The sequence below is a fragment of the Acomys minous genome (genome assembly GCF_964271855.1).
Source record: "Acomys minous genome assembly, chromosome: 12".
Taxonomy (NCBI): domain Eukaryota; kingdom Metazoa; phylum Chordata; class Mammalia; order Rodentia; family Muridae; genus Acomys; species Acomys minous.
In genome coordinates this window covers 27,789,850-27,802,865 of record NC_140493.1, presented here as the reverse complement: position 1 = coordinate 27,802,865, position 13,016 = coordinate 27,789,850, and positions in this window count along the sequence as shown.

Here is a 13,016-nt window from a genome sequence, read left to right as displayed (position 1 = left end):
GCCCTGGGTTTCTCATTGGGGAAATGGACTGGCGAACAGTGGTCTCTGTGTGGCTCCTCTCTTCAGGGCTGCTCCTTACAGTTTGGCCAATTCAAACCCAAATAGCTGGGCTGTTGCTGGGGTGACGAGTGCTCTCTGCCCCCCTAATTACTGAGTACTAATGAGCCCCAAAATTCAATTAAGAGAAAGAGCGGACAACCCTGTGTCCTTTCTCTCCGAGCTTTGGTAGAGAAGTTAGAACCTCAGGAGGGTGGGGCAGATAAGATGGGTTTCCAGGCATTTGGGGGTCAGGTGTGCACAGCTGTGAAAGGCCCCAGGAGACAGGGATGAACAGACTAACCTAGAGTGACAGCAGGGTCTGACACGACGCCCAGCCCTAGGCCTCATGGTGTCAACCCACTGTCCCAGTTGTGGAAACTGAGGCATGCAGCAAAGGCAAATAGAATGTCTGGCACCAAACTCGGGGTCCCAAAGCCCTGGGCAAATGAGTCTCTAGGTTGTATTCTCTCCGGGAAGTGGAATGACCATTGTGCAGATGAAAGGACTGCCTGACTTACTCCAAGGACTGACAGACTCACCAGCCATGCAGGGCTTGGATCTGCCTGTGGCTTGAGCGTGTGTGTCTGTGACAGGAGGAGCCATGGTGACCTCTGACCTCAGCCTGCCATTTCATCATGCCTTCTGCCCAGTCCCAGGCCCAGAGCACTGGCAAGAGCTGGGGAGTCCCCATGCCACCCCTGCTGGGGCTCAGCACCTGTGCCAAGGCCGTGAATATGCCAGCATCGCCCACCCCTCCTGTAGAGCGTCCTCCAGGCTGCAGTGTGGACTTCTACATTAATCATGGCTAATTGCTGGTGGGAGTTGTTCTTGTCACGAACCATTATTCCTGGGAATAAAGAAAAATAAAAGATGTCTCCTTTCAGGAAGGCAGCTTGGCCTGAGGAGGAACAATGCCAGGCCTGAAGGAGGTCCCCTGGCCCAGCCCACTTCCAGGGGTTTCCAAAATGCCTGTGACAAACTCAGGCTCCTGGCTTTGGCTGAATGCGCAGAGAAACAGAGCATCCATCTTGCTCTCACATTTTCTAAAGTTGTTGTGAGTTTCCTTGAAACCCTGAGGGCTTTTTTTTTTCTTCTTTTCTTTTTTTGGCAGCAACAGCTGGGAATAAGTTGACACTTTCTGCTTATTGCTAGGGACTGGTGCGGGAAAGGGGCCTATGCTTGCCAGTTCGGGGTCCCAGATTTGCCTCCTCTAGGCAAGATCTACTCTATCTTTGGGGTCTCTAGAGCTGGTGGCCAGGGTCATGGGATTTCTAAGTGGTCAGTAGGAACAGTGGAGTGGCACAGGGCTGGTTTTACATAGGAGTTTTATCCTGTGGGCTTTGAGGCCTCTTCCTCCTCCTGAGGGACCCAGAGGACAGATGGGGGGAAGGGTACTCTTCATGTTGTCCTTTTAAAGACCTTTCCTATACTTACTTTTCACTGGAGCATGTCTCAAAGCAGGTTTTTTTTAAAACTGGAATTTTGGCTGCTATTTTCTTACAGACTATCATGCCTGATGTCATTCAGTACTGATTGAAGCCATACACGTGGGGAACACGAGACATGAGCATAACATACATATGGACCTCAAGCACTCTGCACCTATGTGTGTGCATAACGCTGCTCTATGTGTGGCTGTGTTTGCTTATGCCATGAATCTGAACACATGTGTGCCTGTGTATGCATGCATGTCTATGCATGTGGTTTTGCTGATGTGCATGTGCGTTGCTGCCTATTTGCTTGTGCCATGAGCATGTGTACATATGCACATGTGTGCAAGTATCTTTTGTGATGTGTGTACATCGTGCCATATCATTAACCTGCATGTGTGCATGTGTGCATGTGTGCTTCTTTGTGTATACACATGGTTTTGCTTGTGTATGCATACATGCATAAGAATCAGTGCATATACACGTGTGTGACACATGCATGTGTGCTCATGTTTCTGGGATCCCATGCATACAAGGAGACTCCTGTGGTGCTAGATCCCCCAAGCTGTCTTTTACTTTGTCACTGTAGCTCTGTAAACTTTATGATGAAGAGAGACTGGACTGAGGCAGTGTCCAGACGACTGGCTGGGTCTCTGTATTGAGACCTGGCCCAGAAAGATGTGGCCTGGGATCTCTGGGTTTTGGTCCTGACCTGCATTTCACACAGAGGCACAGAGTTGCCAGGCTGCAGAGCAGTCAGCAGGCAGGACACGGCATTCTGAGGCTCTCCTAGTCTCATGAACTCTTGCGTCCTGTCAGGTCTCTCTTTCCTTCCTGTAGATCCACCTCCAGAGTGACCTTACCCACCTCTTCCACGGCTGAGGTCCAGCACTCGGGGCCAGATCCAACTCCTCCTAACACCCTCCATAGTATGACCTCATTTCCAGGAACAGGGCTAGAGTCCCTTTGGCCCTATCTGGAGCCCTTGTGTTTATCATAGAGTTTGAAAAACTACTTCCGCATGTGTCTGCTTGGCCTTCTGACTAGACGTGGGCTTCCACCTTGTATCTACAAGCCTCCATGATCGGCATTCGGAGGGGACAGAGCCATCCTTATTTTTGGCTGCATAGACTGGTGAGGCTCCCATCTCCTTCCTCTTTGCTACCTCATATACTTCTGGAGACAGCCTGGACCAAGGTCAGAAGGACCCAGGCTCAGATCTGTACATCCTTTCCCAATCAGTGACTGACTGGGGTAAACATCTCCCCAGCTGGCCTTGTATCCTGACCTGTAAAGCAGGGTGTTGTGAGGATGTGGTGGGCAGGAGGGTGAGGTGGCAGATGAGAACCCAGAACAGCTGGTTGGGGTCAGGAGCAGATAAAGCCAGGAATCTCCGTGTCTCCAAGCATGCTGGGCCACCTCCACCAGCTTCGGAGTCTCAGTGAAGGACCAGATGGTGTTTTGAGCATTTTAATAAGAGCTATTTGCAGTGTTGCTGCCGTAAAAAAAATGCCTGCTTAATGAGCGAGCACACGTTGGTAGCGAGTTAAAGGCGCTCGGATGTTTTAAATATTATGTACGTTGTGTTCGTGTTAACAAACCTGATTTTTAATTACACCTTCTCCTGCTGCCTGGCTGGGCTGGGCTGCGGAAAGGGAGAGAGACAACCAGACGACAGTGTGGTTGGCCATTAGAAGTGTAGCCAGCTCCCTTGGGTCTCCTCAGATGTTGCGTTGATGGCACAAGTCTGGAGCTGAGGGCTAGGCTAGGGTGAGGTGGCTCTCTCGTGTTAAGATGCATTTCCTAGCTACCGCATGAGCTCTGGCTCTGCACATTGAACCCCATCTTGGCCATGTCCTGAGCCCTAATCCCTGCTTATAGGCTAAGCCTTGATCTCTGTAACCTACTGAGCACAGAGCCTGGTCTTAGGCTGAGCCGTGATGTCAGCCATAGAGAGCTGATCCCGGCTACTAACGGAACCCGAGTCTTGCTTGCAAACATAGTCTAGTTTCTGGTCATGGTCTGAGCTCTGACCTCAGGGGAACAGAACTTTGGTCACATCAGATATGTACCAAGGCCTCAGTGCCCTCTGCTAGTGCCTCTCATGCAGGCAAACATGGTGGGTGGGACATTCAGGGAACATTCAGTGAAGACCTTCTGGCTCTGGAATGATAATGTGGGTAGGTGGCTGGGCTGGGATCCCTGGTGGGTGTCACTCAAGCCACTATGTGAGATGTGTTGATGACCCTTCCCCTATTTAATCCAGGCTTGCTGCCTTACCTAGTGGGTGACCGGAGAGAAGCATGGCACTATCTGTCACCAGGAAAGCATCACTGCAGTGACCTTGTCTGGCCTGGTTCCAGCCAACAATGACTGTAGACACTCGGTCCTGGTGGATGGTCACTGCAGGCACGGTGCCCAGCTGGGTGCCCAGCAGAGGGTCTCCACTGTTGGGATCTGTCACTTTTATTTTGTGGCAATAATGAAAACACTGAATTAATGAAAACATTATGCAAATTACATATTTTAGTGTCATATTTATGAGGGCTTTTTTTTTTTGCCCAAAGAAAAGCTGCTTTAATTGGTGCAATTGACTCTTTAACAAGTCCTCTTTTCACATTTTTCAAAAAGTGATACCTTTCAGAGGAGAGACTCAGATGGAATCCCAAGGGTTTTCCTGAACTCGCTTCCCCCCAGGCAACTGAGTCGGCAGCAGGGCATGGCAGAGCCAACTCTCAGGTGACCTGCCCAGCCATGTCCCCCATGGTGCTGGCCTTCTGGCAGGTCTCCTGACTTCATACCCAAAGATGATGTTGTACAACAGTGAAGTGGCTGTGGTTCTCCTTTGCTCAGGAAATGTCATTGGTTTGGAGGATTCAGAGGAGGAAGCTAGTGCTGCCATCTGGGCTTCTGGGTTCTTCCTCCAGCCTCCTCAATGTCCACGTGTCTCCTTCCGTCCTCCGGGGAGTCTTGCTCTGATGGGGTGCTTGATAATTGTTGGATGAATGCATGAGTGAATGGCAGTTAACTGGGACATCCCTGTAGCATGCTAATGTGAGATTCTGGCAGCCTGAAGATTCCTGAAGATCCTCGGGTTCATGGAACCACATTATTGGAGAGGGCTCACCACATCTTCCACGACCCTCCCGCTTTACAGTGCAGGACTTGAGTGAAAGAGAAAGAAACCCGTTTTTTTTTTTTTTTGATCCCAAGTGTGGGATTGGAAGGGTCTTGTGAGAACAGATGAGGTTAATCCACTAGAAGACAAACTACCTCGTGTGAGAGCTTGATTGTTGCCAGCTGAAAAGATCCCATGAACAGACTCTGGGAGAGAGGAGATATATGAATGAGCCCCAAACTGGAGGCGTGGCCTTTGGAGACTTGGGATAGTTTTGGTTGTTCATCACTTCACTTCGAGACGCTCCTAGAGAGAAACACTAGAGCGAAGGCTTCGGGGCTCTGGCTCCTGCTGAAGTTCTGGGTTCTGGTTACTCCAGGTTCCAGCAGAAGAAATCCTGCTGGCAACGCCAGGAGAATCGTTCCTCGGAACTGATATCCTTATGGTTTTGTTATTCTTTAATCCTCTTTTCCTATTGTTTCAGTTAGTCGGGTTATAAGGGACGTACAGTTGGTTAATAAGTTTGTAATAAAACATATTGGTTAAGAAAACTGAACCTACACTTGAGACATCTCCCTCCATCCCCCCCTTTCCTCTTTGAGGTTTGTACTCTCCCCTCTGCCAGGAACACCTTTCTCCGGACAGACACAGTACCAGGGCCATTCCATCTTTATACCTTGGGAACTCTCTTTCTACTTAGTGTCCATGGGAACTGCACCACACAAGTCTCCTCACACCAAGTTCTGCTTAGCTCTGGCATGTGATGCTCATACTGTATACATCCCAGGACCTTGTGTTTCTCTCTGGCTTGTGTGCACACAACATGGTTTGAATGCCGGCCCTGATGGCATGGCAATTTCTATATGTATGCTCTAGGCTCCCCTGCACCTGCCCTTCTCTGTGTCCATGCTGCGTGCCACCTGCCCTGTAGCCTCAGCTGGAGCAAGGGCAGAAGAAGTTCCTGAGATCAAAGTGGTGGCCCGGAGTAGTGCCTCAGGCAGGTAGCACATCCTTAGCCACTCACACTTGCAAACATCCAACACACCAAAAGCAGCCCATTACACTTACAGCTGCTTTTGAAGATGCATGGGGGAGAGAAAAAAAAATCCATTTTACAAAATCCTGACCTTGAGCCTGCATCTGTGGGGCAGTTTTCTATCTCAAGGCAAGGTCCTCTCCCTGGTACCGTCCCATATGTGCTCAATGTGTAGACACATTTCAGCCCTGTCTCCAGCTTCCCGAAGCACAAGGAGGCTTTGTTGTGTCCCATGAGGGCAAAGGTCCTCAAGAGAGCTCTTGTAGGCTTGTTTGAGTGACAAGCATCAGCTGAGGTCTTTTCCTGGGAGAACTAGGGATTGTCCTGCACACTGCTTCTTCATGACTCTGCCCCCTAACATGAGCTCTCCTGGGTCCTAAAATGATGGACCAGAGTCTGGTAACACTGTATCCAAGAGACCCCATGACCACTGGGGCTCTATTGCTATATTGCTGGCAAATTTTCTCTGGGCCTAGGTATGTGTAGAGTGTTGGATACCAGTGCCTGCTGGGAGTGACGGTCTTCTTGTGGACCTTAAGAAAGAGATCTTTTGTTTTTCAGGAGGGTCTGACTCCTCCAGGGCCATATAATAAACAACTGCAGCTCAGGCCTTTGCAGTGAAACATGTGGGGTGACACCCATCTGGGGATGGCAACCTGATCATCATGTGACCTATTTTCTCACTGCAGCATGATGCTGGAGGGAGGACTGGCTGGCTGGATAGGAAGGGCTGTGACTTGGGGGGGGGGTGGCATGGTAGAATCTTGTGCTCTCTGGGTTCTTTTCCCAGCTCTTCCTGTGACCTGCAGAATGAGCTTGTATCCTGATTCCCTTTTACTGCCTGGGTATTCAAGGTGGCTCTGGAGTGGGAATCTGGCTTTGAGGATGCCCCTTCTTCCTGCCAGGATGGGACAGGGCAGGTAGGACAGGGCTCACCCCGTGTGCCTGGAGCTGTCTAGACTGAAGCGCGCTCAGCCGCCCAAACGTGCACAAAAATAGCAGCTGGGTGCCAGCTCCATCCCTGCTGGGAACAGATGCTGCCTCAAGGGGGCGGCAGGCAGCCAGCAGTGGGAGGGGCTGGGCCGTTTGCTGGCTTCCTCTAGCTTCAGGCCTGAGCGCTGTGGGCCTGAGTACTGCTGGCCATGTCACTGGTTCAAACAGTAGGAGGGAGGACAGGGCCTGAGGCTGGGAGTCACTAACCTGTGTCAGCTGCTGTACCATTGTTCCTAGAGCATTCCAAAGGGCTTGCCTGGCAGGTGTATGGTCCTTTCCTTAGGTAAGGAAACTTGGGGAGTAAAACCAAGAGTTCAACATGTCCCATGGAAGGTAAGACAGGATGGCACTGGGCTGCCTGAAGTACGGTAGGGGTAAGGGCACACTGCCCTTGATAGCGTGGCGGACAGAAGCATCCATTTATTTATTCATTTGTTCATTGCTTACCTTGCTGGGGGCTGAAGTTTCACCTATATTTGGCCTGGCTCATTGGATACTGGGAGGCCAAATGCTAAGTCCATCTCAGGAACCAATTTGCTCATGTGTGAAATGGAGGGATTTCAGTCAGTGGGCCTCTCCCAAAAGTTCCTTTTAAGCTTAGCTGGCTCACACACGTGGCTGCCCAGTTCCTCAGCCTGGATGTTTGTCATATGTGGGGCTGCTTGGAACAGAGACTAATAAATAAGGCTACTCTCTCATGTTTTTCTCCTTCCATCCCTGCCTACTCCCAACACAGGCGGGCTGACATGGACCTAGAAAGCTCAGATGGCTCTTGACTCTATCAAGCTAACCTATCTGTGACTCAGTTTCCCCATCTGTAAAGTGGGAGGATAATAAGTCCCATATTAGCAAAGGGTTAAATGAAAGGAGGCCATAGAGCTAACACTCTGGGGACAAGAGAGGCTGGCACATGGGAGTCCTAGGGATGGGGTCTATTATCATGGTCAGAATCTTCTGGGTACCACATTGGGCTGAACTCAGGGAGGCTGTGGTAAATCTCCATCTTCTGAACCTCAGGTTTAGTGGTGTGAGGCCAGTGTCCTGGTTAGTCTAGGTGTTCAGGGCTGGATGATCAATGTCTGGGTGACCTGAGCAGGGTTGGAGGCACACTTTAGGCTCTAATCAGTCACCCCTTCCTGATTCTGAGGTCCCCTCTGGGGACAGCTCTCCTTCCTTTTACTCACCCTGTGATACCACATGCTGTGGTATCTACCAGCCTCCTCTAGAACCTGATTGGTTGAGAGGGCTGTAGGAGGGGCTTCCATTCAGTCATGGAGGGAAAGTGTTCTTGACTCCTGCCAAGGTGCAGTGCTGAGCTGGGGAGGAGCAAGAAGCAGCTGTTGCCACAACCGAGGCTGCCCTGGTCAGGCTTTACTTTGTCCTCTAGAGTGGGGTAGGGACAGTGCCATCACTCCCTCACTGTCTTGCTGTTACAGCTCCATGAGAGGAAATTGGTGGCATCCAGACACCCCTAGACAACCCCAGGCTTCTAAGAGCTCTTCCTTGTCCTCAACCAGGGTGCTGGTCTGTATTCCTAGGTCTAAGCGAGCCTCAGAAGCTCCTGAGGGCTTTCTTGGGCTCTAGAGGCCACTTGAGACCAAGAGGTCAGATTCTGGAAGCTTTTGGGGCTTAGGAGGCATTGGAGGTACAAAATGAACAGACACCAACACATACTGACACACCTCTCACACACCTACTCAGACACACATACAAATACCACACAAACATACACTTGGCTGCACATACCTACATGAATCCCTGAGAGCCCAAGTGTGCCTGGCAGTAGGCTCAGGATGTCTTCTTCCTGGCTGCCCATCTTGTGAGAGACAATGATCAAAGGGTCTAACTAGGCCCAGGGACTCACTGACTCAGTGGTTCCCGGCACTGTTGGAGATTCATCGCTGCAGGGAGGGAGTAGCAAGCTCCAGGGCAGACTGTGCAAGAGCGTCCCTGTGGATCCCTAGATCTTGGCAACCAGTCCTGTTCCAAGGTCAGCCCCCCCCCCCCCCCCACTGCCAGCCAGCCTCTGTTCTTCTGCACTGGGGCAGAGTGCAAGCCTAGGCTGGGACCCACTTTCTGCTTCACGGCACCTTGTTTTTCTTTGGTCTGTGAATGGCAGATGCCCATTCTAGTGTGGTTTGGCAGGCCGTGTGACACATGTCACAGATGGGAGTCCAATAGCCTCATACTGCCTCTGTCATCACCTTAAAGCTTAGCTTCAAAGTCGAGTTCCAGCCTAAGGGATCAGCCGTTCAGGGTCCAGAGTGGGAAACTGAGGCACACACAGTTTAGTGTGCAGTTCCTCCTCTCTAGGTTTGGGGACCTGCTTGCTTAACCTCCCCCTAGGAGGTGGGCAGGGCAGAGACACTCTCTGCCTGACCACCACTGTCCATTGGCTAGTGTCCTTTAACCTTTTGTATGGCTGCAGACTCAAACGGAAGCAAGCCTGACGCCCCCCGCCTCCCCCCCCCCCCCCGCCCATGCACCCACACACTCCAGGCTCACCACCCATTCCTGTCACACCGATACAAAGCCACAGTCCGGCATTCACACCAGTGCAGTGCTGCAGACACGTAGCATGTGGCAGTCACTTGATCCCCTCTTCATGTGGTCACAAGACAAGGGGACACAGTGAGGCAGGTCTGACCCTATACCCTCTAGGGCAGGGCTTCTATGCAGCTATCTGTTCCATGGGCTCCTTTTTGTGTTGGGTGCACTAGAAGCAAATGTCCCCACCTTAAGGTTGGTACCCCCTTCACATCCTTGCTGCTCCTCTTCCATAATGGTACCACAGGACTGGCTGCACCACAGTCCTCTTAGCAACCTGGGGGAACTGCTGCAGGAGGGCTAGTGTAGGCTGACCAGGTGAGGAGCTGGTCCTGCCTTTATCCTGCTCTTTTTTTTTTTTTGTCATTAGCCAGCTCTATGCTTGCAAGGGATGCCATCTGGAAGCAAATGTCTCCCAGTATCCTTTAGGAAGTCATCACACTTGGAAGGAACCAGAGTTTGTCCCCGGCCATGGACACTGTTCGGTGCTGGAGGCCAAGCTGCCAAAACCATACATTTCTAATTAAAAATAGAAATTAATCCTCTCCCCAACTACCTGCTATCTGCAGCTGAGCGAGCACAAGCCTTATTCTGCTAATTAATGTTATCACTGTTAGCATTATTTACATAAGCAGATAGGATTCACGAAGGCGTGCAGGAGAAGATGGGAGACTTAATTTTTTTTTTTAAAGTTAAAAACAATTAATTACCTTGACCATCCCTCCTGCATTCTAATCACAGATGTACAGGGCCCTTTATGCTCCCTCCCCAGCCCACAGTGATGCCTTCTTTGATGCACTGGACATTTATTTTAAATGAGGGCCATGGAGCATACAAAAGGGGGAGTGGCAGCCAGGGCCTGGAAGGCTCAGTGTACGTGCTCTACTTTTTGCCTGGTGTTGGCGGTTTTTGTTGCCCAGTTAAATAGATTCTAAACACCACATTAAGATCTCAGAAAGCTCCTGGCAGATTAATGAATCATACTAAGTGCTCTTGCATTTAGCAGTGTCGGGAGCTCTGAGTCTCTGTGGGAGGTGAGGTGTGGTGCCTTCAGGGGCTGCCTTGAGTGGTCTGTGCCAAGGTGTCCCTGGCCTGTGTAAATGCCATCTACTCTTGAGATCTTTTCCTAGCTTTGTGCCTGGGTCCTGTAGTCCCTGTTCTGTGATGCCACCTTTTCTTGGGGGTGTGGCTGTGATTTCTGTTTTCTTCCCCTGCCGAACCATATGTTCCTCAAGAGCCTCCATGACAGTGTCCCCAGTCTGCTCCCCACAAACTTGAGGATGTATGACCTTGGCCAACCTTGAGGATGTATGACCTGACCTCCTTTGCCCCATGGTGAGCACAAGGGCACCCTGGGTCATCTGAATGTTGAACGCAGCTCTGAAGCTTCAGTTTCCAACACCTGGGGTTAAGTTCTGGCGCCTCAGAGATAGGAGCTGGTTACCTGTGGCCTCTCTTACCCTAGTCTCTTCATCTTCTGCCAGAGGAGATGACCCATCCTGCCTGCCAGCCTGAAATGGCCACACCATACCACCTTTGGACCCACAGCTCTAGAGGCTGCTGTAAGGATGCCTGGGTAGTAGGCTAGAAGCCATGTGGAGAAGGGACAGGACAGAGAGTGGGATTCTGAGGCACTACCCCCAACCTGCCGCCCCCATGAAGGGAACAGATGCACCATCTCAAAGAGTTTCCTCCTCCAAAGAGACTCTAGTGTGTTTTCCTCTTCTTGAATGAAGGGAAGAATGAGGCTGAGTAGAGAGTAATTACCAAAATTGAGGCGGAAATCTGCCATGAAAGGGAGAGAAATGAGGATCAGGCAGGAAGTGCCAGTCTCTTGGCCCCAGTCTGTTCTGGAGTTTTCCTGCCGAGCGAAGGGCACTGTCTTTGGCACCCTGTGTCAAGCCTGGATGGCTGGGTCTGAGGAGTGTAGCAACCAGGCCTGCTCAGGTGCACCTACATCCCTCGGCCCCTCTGCCCCAGGGCCTGTGGAAACCCAAGCCTCGGAGCACAGCTCGCTCTGTGGAAATCCCTCGAAGTCTTGTGCTGCGTATGGGCTTTCCTTCTTCAAAGCTACGGAAATCGTGAGTGGGAAGCTCCCACTTTGGGGGCGAAAGGGAGCTAGGCATTGGGCAGGAGTTTCCTTCCTCCCAGGTCTTTTTCTAGGTGGCAGCTTGTGTTTTTCAGGATGAGACCGCACATTAGCTGTGTTCTTTGGTCCTGCCCTGAACAGAGGCTGCGCTTTGCCTCAGGAGATAAGGTAGCGCCCTCCTCACACCACACCAAACCCAACCTACCTCAGTGCTCTGGAAGCATTTGGCAGAATTCTATCCAAGAGATGGGAGGAAAAGGGTCAAGGTTATGCTATGCAGAATCAACTGCCACCGTCCTTGTCATCTTGACACAAATCTAGACACAGCTTGGTAGAGGGGGTCTCTATTGGCATGGGAATATGTCTGTGGGACATTTTCTTGATTATTGATTGATGCGATAGGGCCAACCCCACTGTTGGCAGTATCATCCCTGGGCAGGTTAGCTGAACAAACCATGAGTACAAGCTGGTACCTCTGCCGTCTCTGCTTCCTCTGCTTCTGCCGCCATCACCAGATTTCTTTCTGTCCTGAGTTCTTGCCATGGCTTCCCTCCAAGATGGACTGTGACATGTAAGATGAGACAAGTGGACCTTCTCCTCACCAAGTTGCTTTTGGTCATTTTGTTGATCATAGAAACAGAGGAAGCAAACCTAGAACCTTCTCCCCACCCCCAGCCCATGGCCACAGCCCCCTGAAGCTGCCTTTCCATGTAGCTCACCATGCTGTGGGTACCTGGGAAGACCAGAGACCCAAGCTCTGACTTCTTCTAGCTCTTGGGCCTCTGCGTGTGTGTGTGTGTGTGTGTGTGTGTGTGTGTGTGTGTGTGTGTGTCAAGGTGGCCTCAGGGTTTCTGTGTCTACACAGGTTTTCCTGTGCCTTGTGAGGGTGAGTCATGTGTTCTTGGAGTCTTGTCTCCCCACCTGTGGACCAGGCAGAGTGATGGCATTGGTGCTGTCCTTGTGTTGTTGGGTGACATGGCTTCTGTGTTCCACATTCCAGGGCACTATCAGAGTTGTAGAGCTCGGTATTTATTGATGATGGAGATGTTCACACCTCTGGGGCAGATCATCTAACAGGAAGCACCTGGTTTTCTCAAGCAACAAGAACTTCTCCCTGTCATGTAGTAGAATCGCAGTCCAGTGGCCAAGGAGCATCCTTTGACCTGGACTGCCTAATGACTCAGATCTCTCACCTCACACACCCCTCAATTCCTCCTCTCTTTAAACCCAAACCTCATGTGTCAACACCCTGAAGGAAGGTTGTATTCCCTAAACCCCTTTGTTCCTCTTCCTATCATTTGAAGTCTCACCTCTCACCACCACTCACCTCTTTCATTGAAATAATTGGATTGATGGCCTTTGGGTCCAGTCAGAGCTGGGATTTTTGTCCCTATGTTAGGCTGTTACTCAGATATCAGCAGGCCTGAAGGTCACTGAGGACGGACCTCCCCACCCCCACCCAGCCCCCTGTCATAATCTGAAATACCTAAAACCAGGAGCTGCAGGACTTCGATTACAAGGGGTCTGAGTTGAATATCTGGCCTTGTGTGGAGATAGGATATTTTAAATTGTCCAAGAGATCATAAGATTGCTATCCGGCAGAGGCTTTCTGATAAAGACCGATGTCCCCCTCCCTTCAGAGTTAATCCAAATGGGCTTGTCAATCACCAAGGGTGGGAGAATACTCTTCCAGCAGCAGCTGCCTCAGAGCCTAGAGACTTCAAGGAAATAGTACAAAGCTTTTGTAAACATGTAAGCTGGCAC